The following is an 18,716-nucleotide window of genomic DNA, read 5'->3' on the forward strand; positions in this document are numbered from 1 at the left end:
AATCCCAGCTCCCACCGGCCAGTCCTCTGACCTCATCGGCACCAAGACCCAGGAATCGCTAGAGAAGCACAGACAGAATCCCTACATCGAACTGGAAACGTGCTTTAACCCCCCGAATCACGGTCCACAATGAGTGGTCCCCGATACGCCGCCGCCGCCGCCTCTTGTTTCATCAGGAAGGATGGGTGTGAGGAGGGAAATAAGCTGACGTGAGGCTCAAAAAAAACCCACTTGTCACCCAGAGAGGCCACAGGCTGATGGCCGGGGAGCCAGGGGAGGAGACCTCGGCCACGTTTCTACCCCCACCACCCTGATGCTCTGTGAGGTTTTCCTCCGAGCAGGGAAATCCATGCTCTTCCCAGTGGAAGGAGGCAGGGCGCAGTGAGAGCCTGAAGTGCCCCTGAAATCCCTGGGCTCCCCTTTTTCCTCCCTCCCCTCCCCCTCTCTCTCCTCCCCTTGGCTCCCCCTCTGCATCCTCCATCATTAGCTCCCACCTGCGTTTATGCCTAAGCCTCCCCCATCTGCTCAGATCCTGCCCTTCTATCCCACAGTGCCACTCACCTTTCCTGTACACACACATGCCGCGCACACACACACATGCACACACATGCACACGTGCCTTGCTTCCGGGCTTGCCTCCTCATTGCAGCCCATCCTGTTGCAAGCAGCCTGGGACAAAGCCCTAGGCCCTCTCTGTGCCCTGGTACCTCCCCTCTGCTCTCTGGATTCCCGGCCCGGCCAGCACGCACATGCCCCTGCTGGACCCCCCATCCTGGTATGAGCACCAGGGACCTGGCGACGTGAGCGCGTTTTTCTTGCCGCAACTTCTCCCCCACCAAGCTGGCGGAGCGGAGTGACACGGAAAAGCCTGGGAGCAAGGTGCCTGCCTCGGGCTTCCCTCCAGCCAAGTGGGGGTCCCCGGGTTGTTTTGCTACCTGGTGAGCACAGCCAGGTCAGCAGCTCAGCCAGGATGTCTAAGCCTGAGGGGAGTCCGTTCATGTCAGAACGGAGGCTGCTTTCTGCTGGAGTGGCGTGAGCTGGACTCTCTGGACCCCTTCTCCCACCTGAGCCCTGCTGCTTATTAGCCTCATGACAGCACTGGGCGTGTTAGGTGTTGAGAAGCTAGGTGCTCTCCTCCTTAAAAGGGAGATGAGAACAGACCCCACCTCCGAGGGCTGGGTGAGGATGTAAGAAAATATGGAGAGGGCTCCGTGCAGCATTCCTGCGACTGCCTCCTGGGGACTGAGTTCTTCCAAGCAGGCAAAATGATGGCTCAGGCCAAAGGGGCTCCTAGATGCTTCTTCCCTTGCCCCTTCTCTCCACCCAGTTCCACTCACCCCTGCTCTATCATGGCTTCTAGTCCCTGAGGGCTTCGGGGTGCCTGGCACTGCTGTGTTTCACACCACGCCTTTATGATACCCATCCGTGCCCACTTTACAGAAGAAACTGAGGTTCCAGAAGTGGGAGTCATTTGCCCAAAGCCACAGGTAGTGAGGGGCAGGATCAGAGCCTGCTGGCTTCTGAGGTCCGTGGGAAGATATATGGTGCCTCCCCTCCTACTGAAAGCATCCTGCGCCTGCATCCCCATGTCCTGCACCCCAACATCTCTGGTCTTTTCTGAGACGACTTACGCTTTAGACTCCCTCCCCCTTTCTACTCGCCTCTCCTAGCCACATCACTGCTTGCTCCCTCTCTCCTCCCCCTTCCCTCCTTCTGCCTCCCTCCTTCCTCCTCCCCTCTCCCCTTCCCCCACTCTCCTCCCCTCTCCCCTTCTCCTCCCAAAGATGACTTTGCCTGATACCTTTCAATATTCCTCCTTTTTTAGAAGTTGAGCTTCCAAATGTGAGGTGCACACATGACCCCTTGACATAAAGATGACATTTCCGAGCTCTTCTTGCTGCCAGGTGTGGACAGATACCTAAAGGACCTAAATTCAGGGCTACTCTGCCTTTAGGACATCCTTTCTGTGACTTGGAAAAGCTGCCACCAGCCGTGGCTCTTTGGACCAGGGCTTGGCCAGTAGCTGCAGGGCTGTGTCAGGTAGAAAGTGGAGCTGGGGGAGGGAGATGCAGCCCCCCATAGGGGCACACTGGAGGGGGGGGTTGGGAGGGAAGGAGACGGGGGAAGGGGTGTGAACTGGGCTTTCTGTCTCTGCTCACCAGTCCCTGTGCTGGAGCAGGGTTGGGGGGCTGGGTCTTCAGAGCTGCGGGCTAGCTGGGTGCAGGACTGCCCTGAGCTGGGGGGCCCAGGCCCCAAGGCTGCTTGTCTCGGAGCCTGTGACTGTCCCTAAGCAACTGGCTTCCCTCCTACTCTTCTCTCCTGCGTCCACTCTTTCTTCCTCTCTCCTCCTTTCAACTGCCCCCTTCCCTTCCCTCTTCTCTCCTGTCTGCCTGTTCCCTCCCCTCCCCCCTCCTACCCCCTCCCCTCTACCTCTCCTTCTGCTCCATTTCCCCCTCTCCTTCCCCCACTCCTCTCCCCACTCTCCTCTCCCTTCCCCTCCTCTCCTCTCCTCTTTCCCCTTGCCCTTCTTCTCCCTTTCCCCCTTCTCCTCCTCTTCCCCTACTCCTCTCCCCCTTCTCTCCATCTCCTTTTCTTTCCTTTTATTTCCCCTTCTCCCTACTCTTCCCCCTCTCCCCTTCTTCCTTTTCCTCCCTCCCTCCTTCCCCTTCCATCCCCTCTTCTCTAGGTCTCTTTCTCTCTGTATGGAACTTGGATCTCCTCCCCATCATCTCTTCCTTCCAGCCTCCTCTTTTCCTCTCCCTTCCTTCAGTCTGTCTGTTTCCTTTAGTCTGTTTCTCCTTCTCTCCTATTTTGTTGCTCCTCTGGTGAATCTGCAGCTGCTAATTCAGTTGTGCAAGAGTGCCTTGTGTCTATGTTCTCCAAGACCACCTAAGCCTGACCCCAAGTCCCATTTGGGGGCTGGCAGGACTGGCTGGGCGATTTCAGCCCCCGTGGCGCCACCCCACCTCTTTCTCACAGGGTTTGCGCACAAAACAGAGCAGTGTGCGGCGGGGGGGGGGGGGGGGGGGGGGGGGGCCTCCGGCCTCTCCTCACACTTCAGTCCTTTGAAGTCCCCAGAGCTGCTGCTCCGTCTAAGGCGTGCTGGGGTCCGGCCAGACTTCGTAGGGATATCCTCAAATCCATTATCATCTGGCCCACCCGGCCACCCCCCTGAACATCTTCAGACTCCATCCCCTTCCTAGGAAATCATTCCCTTGACCCCCCACCCCCACGCCGGGAAACCCAGCCAAATCTAGATTTCACAGCAGCCCCGGGAGAGGCTGTCTCCAAGTCCTGCAATAACCTCAAAGGGCCTGCCTACCTCCTGGGACCTGCTGTGAGCAAGCCACAAACAGCTCTCTCTTCTGCTTCTTTCCCAGCAGCAAAGACAAAAGAAATACACACTAACTAAGCCTTCCTTCTCTGTGCTCCCAGGTCCCTGCTTGGCACGCCCTTGACCTCTTCAGAGCAGTGTACCTGTGTCCTGGCTGCGGGGGTGGGGAAGCAGACCTGTGGCGTGTGGGGGTCGGCGGGGGGTGGGGCATGCTGCAGGCACACATGGGGACAACCCAGTCAATGAGGCCGCTGGGCTCCTGTCACGTCCACTACCCGGTCTTCTAGGCTTTCATGACAGCCTCCCCTTGGAGAATCTTAGGGTTTAAAGGTACCATAAGCTTCTTGGAAAGATTGCCACGGCCTCTGCGGGGAGCAGTGCTTCTTTGCCCCAGTCCTACCCTGCACATCCTCCTGACTCCCAGCCTCCGTCCCTCCTGCTGTCCCCTGATAAGGTCAACATCTGTCCACCTAGGACTGGTGGGCAATGGAGTACAGATTGGTGGGGGCACGAGATACTGGGAGCCGGTCAGGACACTTGAGAAACCCTAGTTTGTCTGAGAAAACCCTAGGAATTTGAATCGGAAGGGAGTGGAGGGGAAGACTTCTGGGGGCGGGGGTGGCAGTGGTGGGATAGAGTTTTATGGTATCCATAGTGCGACAAGCTGGGGGGGCCTTGCTTTCTTAACAGGAATCTTCATAAGGACCCCACCTGCTGGCTTCTTGGGGGGTGGGGGGAGGGGGACATCTGACTGTAGAAACCTTCCCTTTCACAGTAAGGACCAGAGGATTCCACTCAGAGCCTCCTGAGATGGGGGGCCACCCTGTAGGGTGGGGGAGGTTTCAGTAAGCTCCCCCCGCATCCCAGGGCCTCTCAGACCACCCTCTACCCCTGACTCCCTACCCCCACCCCCCTGCCGCCCTCCCACCCCAGCCGCTCTGTGGAGGCCTTTCTTTATTTGGACTCACACTTGGCAGTGAGGACACTTTCTGAGGGGCCCCCCAGGGTGGAAGGGTGGAAGTCAACCGTGAAGCCCTTAATTCCCAGACCTGAGGGGGCTTTGCATAGACAGTGCCTCTCCCGCTGAGCACAAACCCACCATTTTCCTCACTTCCAGGCTCCCAAGGGGAGGGCCTGGCCCCAAGTGAACTGCTCTTAGAGGAACCCTGCTGAGGTGACAAGAATCAGAAGAAAAAGGCAGATGGCTCCCCACTGCCCTTGGGATGACATCCAAACTGGCCTGCCTGCCAGATTAACAATGGCCATCCTCTTCCTGCCTCCGGGCCAGCTTGTGCCCTTGCCACATACAGCCAGTTCCAGTCAGCAGAGCAGGTCTCCTGGCACCCAAGCTGCCCTCCAAGGCTAACTGCCTCCTTGGCTAACTCCCATGCATCCCTCAGGACGTAGATGCCACTTCCTTCAGGAAGCCCTCCCAGAATGCCTTGGGAGAGGCAGCACAAACTAATCAGAGCTCAGGCACACATGGGTTTAGACATCCACTCACTAGTCGAGTCCTTTGCTAGGGCTGCAGTAACAAAATACCACATGCTTGGTGTCTCCACAACTGAAATTTACTGTCATCCAGTTCGGGAGGCTAGACGTCTGAAATCAAGGTGTCCGCATGGCTGACTCTGGCTGAGGCTGTGGGGGAGACTCTAGGCTTTTCTCCAAGATGGTGGTAGCCTCAAGGCTTGTACATGGCATTCTGCCTGGGCCTCCAGACGGTCTTTTCCTTGTGGGATTCCTCTCTGCCCATATTTCCTTTTTTAAAATGTTTATTTATTTATTTTGAGAGAGAGAGGGAGAAAGCACATGCACTTGTAAGGGAGCAAGGGAGGGGCAGAGAGAGAGAAGAGAGAGAGAATCCCAAGCAGGCTCTGTGCTGGTAACCTATGTGGGGCTCGATCCCACCAACCGCGCGATCATGACCTGAGCCCATGTCAAGAGTCAGATGCTTAACCGATTGAGCCACCCAAGCGCCCCCGTGTTTCCTTTTTTAAAAAAATAAGAACGACACCTATGTCATACTGCATAGGGCCTACCCTAATGACCTCTTCTTAATTTGATGACCTCTACAAAACCCCTATCTGCAAATGCGATCACATTTTGCAGCACTGGGGGTTGGCCTTCAATTCATCTTTTTGGGGAGACACAGTTCAGCCCACAGCATTTGCTTTGTGACCTCGAATGTGCTGCCACATTTCTCTGAGCCCTGTTTTCCTCGTCTGTTAAATGAGGATTGTGAGATGGAGAACTGTCCCAGGACACTGGGGCTTTGGTTTGAGGCCTAGTTCCACCGACCAGCGGTGTGACCTCAGTCCCCTAACCTCTCTGAACCTGTTATCTTCTGCTGTCAACAAAGCACCCCCATGCTTCGTGACTTCAGACAACAGCCATCATATATTTTGCTCGTAACTCTGCGATTTGGGCAGGGCTCAGTGGGGAGAGATTTTCTCAGTTCCACGTGACAAAAGCTGGCTGGGTCTAGAGGGTGTTTTTTGGAAACGACTCAGTCACGTGGCTGAGCAAGAGGGTGCTGGCTGTTGGCTGGGAGCTCCCCAGGGCTGCGGATTGAGAACTTGGGCTCTTCTGCACGGGAGGCTATCCACGGGGCTCTTTGGGCTTCCTCACAGCATCGTGGCTGGTTCCTAAAAGCAGGTGTCCCAAAAGAGCCAGGGGCAGGTGCGCTGTCTTTTCTGACCCAGCCTTGGAAATCACAGCCTGCCCAGATGCCAGAGCACAGGACGTAGAGGCTACTTCTTGATAGGAGAAGTGTCCAAGTCACATTGTAAGAAGCACATACAAAATAGAGATACCGTTGTGATCACATTTGAAAAGTACGATTTGCCATACTTTGTCTGGCCCTGCCCATCAAGGGTCATCGCTCAGGCCACAAGCTGAGGCCTTTGTACACAGTGTCTCATTTAATCCTCACAATCCCTTCAGCCTGATGCTATTACCATCTCATTTCAGAAATGAGAAAATTGAGGTTCAGAGAGGTGACTTGCCCAGGGCCACCTAGCTAGACAGCAGAGAGTCAGAATGTCCCAGCCTCCAGAGCTTTGGACAACTCAGACAGACATCACCAGTCACTGCTGTCACAAAGCTCCAGCCTACTGCCCTCCCCTTCCCCCACTCGATGCCCCTCCCCCACATACTTGGAGGCTTACTGGTGTTCTTGGCCTTGTGAATTCTACCTTTAATGCTGCAGTCTTTTCTCATGAAAGAGAGGCCAGCCGGTGGTGGAGTGAGGCGTGTGTAATGCTCTGACCCAGCCTAACCCATGGGACCTGGTGGCTCAAAGAGGGTCTTGTGGACTGAGAACATTGTTTCCATGGGATGAACATCTGTGGTTCAGCCCACTGCTTCCCGCACGCTTCTGGAAACACAGGTAGAAATGGCCTCCCACCGACAAGTACACCTGTTTCTTTAGAGACAGCGATGGGGGCCATTCCTGATTCAGGTAGTCCTAAGGCATCGGTTCGGAATCACAGTGCGAAGAACATCCTTCACCACCACCCCATTGTGGACGTGAGGAGTCTGGGGCACAGAGACGTGCACTGACTTGTCTGAGGTCACAGAGCATGGAAAAGGAGGAGCAGGGCATCAATTCTTGGGGCCCGAGTCCCACGTGTCATTGAGTCTGTGAGCAGTGGCTGGATGCAGTGACAAGGGCCACTTGACCAGGAGCCTGGCGGGCGGCGGGGAGCATGGGCATTTGTGTGGCATGGTGGTTAGGTCCAGGGTCAGCAGACTCAGGGTTCGCAAAGACCTTGCTGGGATCCTGGCGTTGCTGCTGACTTGCAGTGTCACCTTGGAAAAACGCTTGACCTCCCTGAGGGTTCAATTCCCTGTCTGAAAAAGGAGGCTAAAAACAGCTGCTTTACTGGGTCATTGTGGATATGAAAGGAGCGAACGCCTGCGGAGGTCTTTGCACGGGGCGTGCCACATGGGACACTCCTGGTCAACTTTTCTGTTTTTATTTGTACCCATTGCCTCACAGACACCTGGGCAGGGGGTGGGGGCTAGTGTCAGAGACTGGATTCCTGGATTTTTAGCTGAATGACAATTCCCACTTTCTAGACACCTAAGGGAACTTTTTTATTTTATAGTTTATTTCTTTATTTTGAGAGGGAGAGTAGGAGTGGGGGAAGGACAGAGAGAGAGGGAGAGAAAGAGAATCCCAAGCAGACTCCACCTTGTCAGCAACCATCCTGATTGTGGGGCTCGAACTCACCAACCATAATATCATGACCTGAGCTGAAGTCAGACACTTATCTGACTGAGCCACTCAGGTGCCCCAGAAGGGAACTTGGAATGCTCATAAAATGGCAGAAATTGTGTAGAATGAAGGAATGAGTGAATGAATGTCTTCTGTTCTGGCTGAGGCCAACCCCCTCAGCAGCAGACTCTGGGGTAAAGGTTCGAGAAGACTCCAGGAAACACTGGCAGAGCTGTAGGGAAGTGAGACAGGGAAGGGAGGGCAGCCAGCATAGGGTGAGGTAATGAGCAGACTGTTGCCATGGGCAACTGGCCTCAGTGCCAGTGGGTCCCTGGGGAGATGGTGCGGAACATACCTTAGAATCGTCCCACTTGAGGTGCAAAGTGGCAGGCATTTGCTCCCTACCTCCCCACTGTCATTGCTTAGGGCTGCTCCTGGGGGACTCGGACTGCATAGTGTCTGTGTGGCCAGGCTTGCTCCTGAGACCAGCGGTCCCCAGGGGCAGAGGGCCATAGGTCCTTGCCTGAGAAGCCTTTGGATGTCAGCAGAAGTGAGGACTGAAGGGACCTAAGTGAGGCAGCACTTGACTCAATTTGGGCTCCCTGATCATGGAAGTCTGTCAAAGGCAAATAGGCTTCTCTGTAGGGTCCTGTCCGGTCCCCCTGTGGCCCTCCTGTCCTCTTCTCTGAAGACTTTGTCTTCGCCAGAGAATGAGGGGTCTGTGTTGAGCAATCCTTCCTCCTCTGGCACCTTCTCCAGCTTTTTCTCCTCCATGTTCTCTAGTAGGACATCCCCCTCGGGGCCTGGAACCATTGGAGCTGGCTGGCAAGTTGGTGTGCTGGTCTGGATGGAGCTGGTTGGCATGAGGACAATTAAGACAGGTTTTGGCTAAAGGGAGTGGGGGTGGGGCTGGGTAGAAGGTTCCCTGCATGTGTGTCTGGAGGCTGGGTGTGTGGCCACCACATCAGGCTCAAAATCCTTTGAAAGAAGGGGCCGCAGTGGGAACTAAGGTCACCCTTTCCTGTGAGATGCGGGGAGCCCTCCTCAAGGCAATGAGGCAAGAGAGCAACTATAATTGTCTCCACTTTACAGATGGGGAAAATGAGGCTCAGAAATGAGAAGCAGATTCCCAGGGACATGTGGCTAGTAAGCGGCTTAGCTGGGACTGGAATGCCAGTCTGGGTGACTCTCAAGTCTGAATCCCCACCATGAACACAATAAAAAGAAAGTTCTCCTTTATCCTGCACTGGAGGAAGAAAGATCTACTGAGAAACTTGCTAGTGTGCAGATCAGAGGGGCATGGGGAGGGGCAGAAGAATTCTCTAGTAGGACGGGTGGTGTCATTTGCTAGACCCAGTGCAATTACAGAGTCCTTGTTTAAGAATGGTTTAGAATGTCAAGGTGGTAACAGTGCTTATAACACTGCCCCCAGGGCTCTTCTAAGGGTAGGCCCTGTGTGACTGCTTCCTTGGCACACCCTTGACATTGGCCCTCTTCCCCTGGTCCCACCAAGGGTGGGGTGGGTACAGCTAGGGTTCCCAGAGGCAAGGTGGGTAAGAGGCAAACTCTAGTGTCAGGTGGCCTGAGTTCCAATCCCAGGTTCCCAGCTTCCTAGCGCTGACCTCAAGCAACCTCGTCAAGCCCTCTGAGCCTCAGTTTCCTCATCTGCAAAATGGGATGTGGTTCTTCTCCTCTAGGAGCACTGTTAGGCAGAAATCATGCAGATAAAAAGCAGAGCACAATGCCTGGCCCTTAGCATGAAAGGGTAATAGCAGGTCCTACAATTAGTCCCTGCCCTCCTCCCCCACCTCTGCAGGGCACAGGCCCCCGGGGAAAAGCCCAGTCCCAGCTGTCATCACCTCTGTGCCGGCAGCTGAAATCTTGGTGGCTGCAGCCTCCCTGCTCTGGCAGCCCCTCCTCCCATCCCCCTCCCCCAGGCTTTTAATGAGTTTAGTATTTTCATCAAATCATTCTTCCTACAACCCAGGGCCGGGGGAGGCTAAAAATAGCTCCCCAAGTCACATGACAGCTCCAAATGCGGAGGCTCCCAGTAAAGGTACAAGTGCGACTCCTTGTTTCCTAGGAAATGAGAGTCATTGTGAGGCCTGACACCAGGCTCGCAAAGGCACATTGTTGCCTGCGACAGGCAGCGACAGGCCGTGGGTAGGGGCACGGGGGAGGCAGAGCCCCCAGAACTGGCTGAATCCTGGCCTGGTGCACTCAGGTCTGAGCCAGAAGCTGTCCCTTGCCTTCAGGAGTTCGAAGTCCCTGAGGCAAGAGCTTGCTCACACCTGGTGGGGAATTGCTTGGGGGGAGGGGGTTGGGGGGGCAGCTGGGTTTCCCTGTTACCTCCTTGCCCTGCGCCTTATTCTTGTCAGCAGCTCGCAATGGTGGTGTTTTCTTGTTGGAGGGGGGAGGTCTCAGTCTGAAGGGCATGTGACTCTCCATCCCATGGTTGTAAGTTCTAGCCCCATGTTGGGTGCAGAGATTACTAAAAATATATAAACTTTAAGAAAAAGGTATGTAATTGTTTGGGAAGGAAAGCACATTTGTTGACAAACACTCTTCCAGGGAAACCTGGCCAGGCTCCTCCCTCCCTTCTCCCCCTGCCTCCAACACAAGCTAACCCCTAAACCGGGGATCAGTCTCAAGTGCATCCACAGTCCCCTGAAGGGCTGGCGAACACTCTGGATGCCGGGTCTCTGCCCCCGGAGTGTCTCCTCTGGTAGGCCTGGAGTCTGGAATCTGCATCCCTGGTTTCCACATGCTGTTGATGCTGTGCTCCAGGGAACCGACCTTGAGAACCCTGTCCTAGATGCTGTGGTCCATTTTTTCCCCCAGCCCTTCCTTTCCCTCCTCACCACTTCCTACAGCAACCCTCAAATCTCATTGAGTCCCCAGTGTCCTGGCTCTTCACTTGACAAGACTTTCTGGCCTCTGGGTCTCCTCGGCTTTGGGTCTTGTTGCCTGGAGCACCCCCCACCCCTGCCTCTTCTCACTGGCTAACTGCTACACGGGCTTTAAGTAGTAAGAGCAGCCGCTTACTGATCATTAGCCGTTTATACTTCCCTCTTCACGATCCTGTGGGCTAAGTGCTGTTACTCTACTAGGTCACTGTGAGGATCTCCGTTTCTCCATTCTCTGGTGAGAAACTGATGACCCCAAGTCACAGAGCTTGGATTCCAGATGGCCTGCGTTTCCAGCTGACTCACAGCTCACATGACTGCCTCAGGAAGCCTCCTCTAACTCTTCTAGGCTAGATCCTGCACCCCTTCTTGAAGACTCCCTATGTGTGTGGCTTCATCAGTGGGGTAACAGTCTTGCAGAACAGTTGTCTGTTGAGGGGTCTGTCTTCTTGCTGGGACTCTATGGTGCTTAAAGGTATGGGCTTTGTCCTAATCATCACGGTATCCCAAATTGGAACATGCTCTGGCATTAATAAGTGCTCAGTAAATGCTCACTTGTTTGCTGATTGACTGGATAGTGGTCGCTGTCGTGTGTGGATGGTTGCTGCCTCATCCCTTTTAAATGAGTGTGAAACAGTAGGTGCTCGTTGCTGAATAAATCAATGAGATGTTTTCTCTATATATGTTGGTTGAATGAATGAATGAGTAAATAAATAGGAGTTGCTAATAAATGTTTGCTGGATGAATGAATGCATACATGAATGGTTAGTCGGTGCTAAGTGTCTATTGCCTGGCTGGATGAGTAGATGGATGGAATGGGTTGGGTTGGAGGTGGTTCGCTGTTGGAATGGGTGAATAGGTAGATTGGTATATAGAGAGGTGGATGGGTGGATAATAAAAGGATATGGGGTGAGCGCAGGGATGAGTGCATGGCTGGGTTGGTATATGGACAGATGAAGAGATGAAAAAAACGGGTGAGTAGGTTGGCGGGTGGATGAATAGATAAGCAGGTTGGTGGTTGGATGAGTGGGAGGCAAGGCCCTGATTTTGGTATTGTTTGTAGGGGGCACTCTCTGTAATTGTGCTCCTACCGGATAGATAACACAGCGTGAGTTATTCACGGAACTCCAGGGCCCGTGACGTCCACAGCCAGCAGGGAGGGCTCAGGGTCCTCTGGGCCATGACTTGGAAAGGCAGATGGCTGTTGCATCAGGATCATTGCAAGGGGGCTGTGGAACTGTTTTAAATGTCAGGATGTTGCCCAGCTGTGAGATGGGGGCTTGACGTTTGTCATGTTCCTGAAGCACTTGTTTTAATGACTAATTATTTTCACTCTTCTGACATGGCTCCTTGGGAGGGGAGCACGATGCTTGACTGGGAGCCACAGATCTGTGCTCCACATTTGAATTCACTAATCAGCCAGCGTGAATTAACCCCTACCTGCCAGGGGTAGGAACAGAATGTGGAAGGCTCAGGTTGCAGACCCAGCCAGGTGCTGCTTAGCTGACAGCCCCTCCTGGGCTGGCTGGTACCCGCAAGGGGTCCGGAGCATCTTAGCCGAAACCCTGGTGGACGTCTGAAGATCTAGGAGAAGGCAGGTTGTTGGCTTGAAAGTTATGTAAGTTTGAGCCCAATGAAATGATCAATCAGGTTTGTAAAAACACAGGACTCAGGGGGCGCTTGGGGGGCTCAGCCAGTTAAACATCCAACTTTGGCTCACATCATGACCTTGCGGTTTGTGGGTTCCAGCCCTGCGTTGGGCTCCATGCTGACAGCTCGAAGTCTGGTGCCTGCTTCACATTCTGTGTCTCCTTCTCTCTCTGCCCCTCCCCCACTTGTGCACTGTCTCTCAAAAATAAATAAATGTTAAAAAAAAAATAAAACCGCCACAGTACTCAGTATATATGGGATGTTGCATAAATGCTTCACCTGAATTTTTCATCCTTGGTGGCAGACTGTTCGTATCATAATCTTCCCCATTTTACAGATGAGGAAACTGAGGGCCAGGGCTTGTTATAGCAGTTTTGAAATGCGCCTGCAAATTCTTCGCTTCCATTGAGATGTGGAGTCTAATTCCCTTCTCCTCAAGTATTGACTGGGATTAGCATCTCCGTTCTGAGGAATAGAACAGAGACGACCCAGTGACTTTCAAGTCTAGGTCATGATGCTGGGTAGCTTGCTCCTGGCTCTGTTCTTTCTAAGACATGCACCTTTGGAGCTCTGCACCCCTATGAAAGAATTTGGAGAGCCTTGAAGCCACATGCTGGAAGGCTTCAGAAAGTCCCAAATAGTGCCAGCCACTCTGATCTCAGGAGATCGAGCCTCCCTAGCACTGGCAGCAGACACATGGTGAGGAAGTCTCTGAGCGACCATGGCCTTGGCCCTGCCTGATTGTGGCTGCCCCAGCAACTCTGGAAGTGGGGAGCAGGAGGGTGGTGAGGAGGTAGGGGGAGAGGCAGGTGGGCAGAGAACTGCGCCACTGAGCCCAGTCACCCCCAGAGCACCTGCGATAAGGAAATGACAGATGTGAAGTTCACGCTAGTTGGTTATGCAGCCATAATGGGAGCAATGGTGAAATCACCTCCCCCGTGTCACACAACTGGGGAGTGGTTGGACCAGGATGCCAGCCACACAGGCTGGCTTCAGAGCCCCAAGCATGAGCAGTGAGGTGCTCCAGTCCTGCCTTTACCGTCTTTATTTAATCCACCCAGTGCATGGACTGGCGAGGTGCGAGCCCCAACCTTGTGGGTTTGCTGGAGGATTAAATTAAACAGTTCAAGTAAATCACGGGGTTCAGTGGTTAGAACATAATAAATTCACCATCTTAGTTAATGGCAACCGTGTCCTTATAGGTACTTAGCCATGAATCATGCCCTTATCTTCAAATTGCTCTTGCTCTCACATCCCAATGCTAGCATGTCTGCAGATCCATTTGGTGCTACTTTCTTTTGATCCAGAAAGTCACTGCTTCTCCCTCCCACCCTCCACTCTGCCTACCCCATGCCAGCTCACCATCTCCTGCTTGCCTCCTGGGAGTGCCCCTGTTCTCTCGGGACCTCCCTGGTCTCCCTACGTTAGTCCTGGCCCCTTGGGCTTCTGCTCAATACCGCAGCCAGAGATCCTGATAAAGCCTGTCCTTTCAATTTCTCGCATTGCCTCAGACCTTCTAAGAACAGTCCATTTCTTTCAGCTCAGACAACAAAGTCCTTCCATTGGCCTTCAAGGTTCTACATGATCTCCCCATAAAATGCCTCCAGGATTCATCTCCTACAACACTCACCAGGCCCAATTTACTCACTCCGGCCCTATGAGAACTCCTTGCTCTTCCTAGACCAAGCCACACTGGCATATCTTGCCTTGAGGCTTTGCATCTGCCGTTCCCTCTGCCTGAGTTGCTTTGCCGGCTGATAACCATGTGGCTCACTTCTTCACCTGTTCAAGGTCATAGCTGAAATGCTGCCTGCTTATTGAGGCCTCTACTCACTGCCTATGTAAGATGACACCCCCTTGACTACCCTCCTTCCCCTTTTAATTTCTCTTCTTGACACCTACCACCACCTTACATATGTATGTCTTTCCTTACACATTTTTTTTTTTTTTACTATGTCTCCGTCCACTAGAATGTAAGCAGATGAGGACAGATTTTTTTTCTGTTTTGGTCATGGCTCCTGGGACAGTGCCTGGCACATAGTAGGTTGTTCAGTGCATACTTGCTAAATGAACAGGCGGATGACTGAGCAAATGTCCTTTGGCTGTTATCAGGGAGGCCATGTAGGAAGCTACCCAGGTAAGAACAGATGTACAACTGTGGTTGAGGGGCTATGTCCTTAAGAGAGAGACGGGCTGTAGAGTGTGACGATGGCTCCTGGTGTTCTGGACTGTACGGGGGGCTCCCATCACTGGAGACATGGTGGGGTTCATGCCCGTGGAGGAGGGGAAGATGGCGTATTTGTATTGGATATGGTGGAGGTGTTGCTGGACCTTCAAGTGAGGTCTAGGCTAGTGGTGGAAGTGAGAACACAAGAGGGGGTGGAAATTCCAGCTTGGAAGAGTATTGGGAACCCCCAGAGCACAGTGAGAGTAGGGCCCTTGGGGGTCAGATGGTGGGAACAAGGCCCCTTACTCTAATGCCAGCAGGAGTCAGGTAGGAGCATTAGGGAACAGTATGGACTGAGGCAAATGTAAGTGCCTATATCACTGCTGGAAGAAGACACCGCCTCTCTCGGCTTCCATTGGCATATTGCCTTGTGGAAAGATAGGTCTGGGCTTGTAAGAGCTTCTGGTTGTTGAAGGAAGCCAGAAATCTGGGTTTTTATGTGAATTTTCTTGTTTTTTTGAGATCGTTTGTTCAAACTCTGCCATAAGGGCTGTATGGGCCAAATAATCCACATCTGTGAGCTGGATTCAGCCCAGGGGCAATCAGTTGATCACCTCTGGGATAAGACTGTGAGGGAAAGGTCTGGGGGCAGGACCCTGGGAGAGTTGAGTCATGGGTGATGCTGTCTGGCTGAAGGCACAGAAGGTAGGCTTTCTGGGCAGGTGGTATGTTGGAGTGCTGAACATCATAGAGAGGACCGGGGGCCTGAGGCTGGAAACTAAAGCTTTGCGGGGGGGGGGGGGGGTCACGTGAGGGCTTTCACAGTGCAGGGCTGTGCAATGATACTGGCAGAAGCCCAACTTCTGTGGGTATGGGATCCATCCTTCTCGTTCCAAAAGTGGCCACCGCCCTCACACACAACAGTGAAGGGGAGACAGATGGAAACGTCTTTGCTTCAGACCGGGGCTGCCCCCACAGCAGCTAGTGGGGCCAGGATGGACCAGCCAGCGCCAGGCCAGTTCCCCCAGGTGCCTTGGAAGAAGACTGAACCACCAAGGAGGCTGAACACCCAAGAGGGTGTTAGGAATCAGAGACATTCTGAAATTGCTAATGATATCTAGAACACAGTGGTGAGGCTCACCCTCCTACAGGCAATGCACGGACCAAACGCACAGCCCTGGGGGCACCCCTCAGTCACTGCACCTGCACGGGGCTATGAAGCCTGGAGCAGCATCACCCAGCGGAACTTCCCACATCCTTGCCAGCCTTCTCCATCTGGGCCGCTCAGTATGGTAACCGCCAGCCACAGGGGGCTGTTGCACACATGATGTGTGTTTAGTGGGACTGAGCAGCTGCATCTTTCATTTCATTTAAAATAATTTAAATTTAAGTAGCCTCAGGGGGCTAGTGGCCGCCATATTGGACAGGGCAGGTCTAGAGGTTTGGAAGAAGCTGTCGTGATCGTGATCATAGAGACAATACTCCTTCCTCCTTTCTCACCTCTCTTCAAAAGCGGGGAATGCCAGGGCACCTGGGTGGCTCAGTTGGTTGAGTGTCCCCCCTCCGGATTTGGGCTCAGGTCATGATCTCAGAGGTTCATGAGTTGGAGCCCCGCCTTGGGCTTTGCCCTGGCAGTGTGGAGTCTGCTTGGGATTCTCTCTCTCTCTCTCTCTCTGTCTCCCTCCCTCCACAGCTCTCTTCCTCTCTCAAAGCAAATAAATAAACTTTAAAAAAAAAAAGGTTTGGGTGGGGAATGCCAATGGTAACGGGGTTTCCACGCTCACTCACATGGGCGTGGCTTCCTCCTCTCCAGGGCTGGAGAGCCACTGGACGCCCCGCCTCCCTCCTCAGAGCCTGTATGACGCACTTGGCTCTTTCCCACTCCTCTGGGGCATCTCTGAATCTCTGGTCCTCTCGGGACCTGCAGACAGCGGGATGTAAGGCCAGGGCTCAGCGGGCTGGAGTCGCCCACATGGGTCATGGGCCTACACCTCATGCTTCATTGACGATGCAAGGCCTATGCCTGCCTGGGCACTAAGCCCAGTTCATAGTAAAAGGGCCACTTTTCGTTTCCTTCCCTGATGGCTCATGTCAGTTTTTCTCCCAGAGGGACTTTGTGGGACAGGAGTGTGTATGACCCAGAGGAAAGGGAGTGGCTCTGGTTTGGCAGGGTTCAAACATTCCTGAGTTCCTGGGACATTTGCATCTCATAAGGTCTCAAACCCCTCGACAAAGGTATTTTAATTTTTTTCTTCTGCTCTTCTAGTTAAAAAAATCACATATAATATATAACCATAATTCCCTTTATAAAAGATTAGAATAACTCAGAAGTTCTTCCCTGTTGGTAAAATTGACTCTTGCCTTCCTCCTAGTCTTCCTTCTGTACACACACACACACACACACACACACACACACACACACACACACGGGATGTTCTCTCCCCCCAGAGGAATCCCACTGACCTGATCACTTGTTCCGTGCTGCGGGGGACCTTTTCATGTCTGCTAATGGAGATAGGCCCTGTTCCTTGTTCAGGGCCTCATAGTATCCCAGCGGGTACGTGTGGTGCCGTTCAGTTCATCAATCCCTTGTTGATGGATATTCGGGCTTTTTCTATAGGCTCTAAGAGGACCAGCTGTGTTACAGTAGACATTCTGGTGTCCTACAGTGTAGGAGTGTGACACACGTGACCAAGAGTGGGGTAGGCAGGCTTACAGCTCAGCGAGGACTCCCTCCTCCCTCCTCCAGCCTTCATGGGGGGAGTGAGCCTCTGTCCGTTGTCAGGAGTGACCACAGGACTCACTTTGCCAATGACGTGTAGGTGGGAGTGATGGTAGCCAGTTCTGCGCCTCGCCCTTCCAAGGCCTCGAATGTTTCTGCTTGTCCCCCCTTGTGCTTCTGCCGTGAGAATCCCATTCCCCGGGGGAGCTGATGGCCCCAGGAGGGCGGGGGACACATGCCCAGCCCAGCTCAGCCCCAGCCCGGCTACACCGCAGGCAAGGAAGCCAGAGACTAGGTGCTCGTTGCTTTGCACAGCTGAGATTTCAAGGTTGTGACGCAGTAAAAGCTGCCTGACACAGGGGTGAAAACTGGGAGAGCGTTTAGTATCTATCAAAACGTTTACTGCAATGCCCTTTGACCCAGCGGTCTACTTCTAGGTGTCTAGCCTAAGGAAACGCTCTGTATCAAGATGCAAGAACAATGATATTTCAAGCAACCCCTGCTTTGTAAGGGAGGGGGTCCCTGTCCCGGGTGATGGATGGGGCTGTCTAGGTGTTGAGCTGTGAAGTCACTTAGCAGCTGTCTCAGGGTACCCGGGATGCGGGGGGCAGGATGGGGCTGGAAACCTCTGGTGTGCGACCTTCCCTCTGCTCAGAGAGACAGCTCCAGGGGTCACCGCCCCCCAAGGCTGTACATGTGTGGGCACCAACTGGCCCATCTGCAGCCATAGACCACTGCCTGGAAAGCCTTCCAGTTTTATCATATTGGGAGCATTTTCCTGGGGGGACCTGCCTTGCCCCCCACCCCCACTGTCCCTGCACACACAGTTCCAATCCATAGAGGGCTGGGGGTGGGGGCAAGACTGGCTGGGAAAACTCATAAGACACAATGTCTGGGAAAAGAAGAATTTCCCCTTGGATTGAAGTTGACTGTTTTCCATTCACCCTCCAGACAGCCAATCTCATTTCACCAAAGAGCAGCATTTTTCAGACTCTTTTTTCCCTGGTCTTCAGTGGCCTCTTGCATGGGACGGCAGGGAAGCTTTCCTGGGTGGGAAGACACTCAGGGCCACAGCAAGGGGCTCCTGCCCCCTTTCCCTGCCACTGGCCAAAGGCCGAGGAGAAGAAAACTGACTCCAACACAAGAGCCTTGTAGACACCTCCGCAGAGAAATTCGTCTTTTATTGGGGGGAAGCCCAGATGGAATCTCGGAGCTGGGAAACAGATCTGTTTGCTCGCTGTCCCCACTCGCCTCTCGGTTCATCTGTCACTGTTAGCTCAGTGCTGATAATTCTGTCGAGTTGGAGCGCTTGCCTGGCTTGGCAGTGAATTGAGTTGAGAAGGAGGTTTTCCCCAGCAGAAATGTACTGTGTCCATGGCTCTTTGTGGGGGATACTGTTGTAGCAGGGGGACGGCTTCATATAGGGGGTCGGGGTCATCAGCATCCTCATGCCCGGCCAGGAGTAGAGGTATTAGTCTGCAGTGCCTGTCCACCCACGGAGAAGAGGGGAGCCGAGAAAATGGTGCCCGTCAACCATCCCTGGATGTCCATTAGCCCATCCAGCGGGTGCTGCTCCGTCTCTCCATACAAGGTGATGGAGGAAGGCCTCATTCCGTTTTACATGGCTGCATAGTATTCCACTGTATACATGTGGCGTGGCCACGGTGATGGGGGAGTAGGTAGTGTGGCAGCAGGCTGACTGTCCACAGGCTGGT

The sequence above is a fragment of the Suricata suricatta genome, chromosome 12 (genome assembly GCF_006229205.1).
Source record: "Suricata suricatta isolate VVHF042 chromosome 12, meerkat_22Aug2017_6uvM2_HiC, whole genome shotgun sequence".
Lineage (NCBI taxonomy): Eukaryota > Metazoa > Chordata > Mammalia > Carnivora > Herpestidae > Suricata > Suricata suricatta.